Here is a 401-nt window from a genome sequence, read left to right as displayed (position 1 = left end):
GAAAATATTATTTTCGAAGTTTTCAATTCGAAAGTAAGTATATTTAAAAGTTAATTTTTATTAATCCTTTTCCTTTTAAAAACTCTACTAGTATACAATAGAATACTAGTATACAATAGTGAAGAATAATTGTGTTTCATGTAATTCCATTCATTTTATTGAGATTTTTCTCTAAGGCTCTCTAAAATTTTTAGATTGTTATGTATGGGAAAATAGTATTTTTAAATTTGTACTACGCAATGTATTTAGTTAATGGATAATAACTATAAAAAGTTGTAGGCTTAGATGAGAATATTTTAAGATATAATTTTCTTCTTGAGAATCGTATTCGAAGATTAGGATGATGTTTCTTCTTAATAATCGAAATTATCTTTATCAATTATGATATTTTTTAAGTTTAA

The sequence above is a fragment of the Apis dorsata genome, unplaced genomic scaffold (assembly GCF_000469605.1).
Source record: "Apis dorsata unplaced genomic scaffold, Apis dorsata 1.3 scaffold_353, whole genome shotgun sequence".
In the NCBI taxonomy this organism is placed as follows: domain Eukaryota; kingdom Metazoa; phylum Arthropoda; class Insecta; order Hymenoptera; family Apidae; genus Apis; species Apis dorsata.
Note: the sequence above shows the minus strand (reverse complement) of the source record.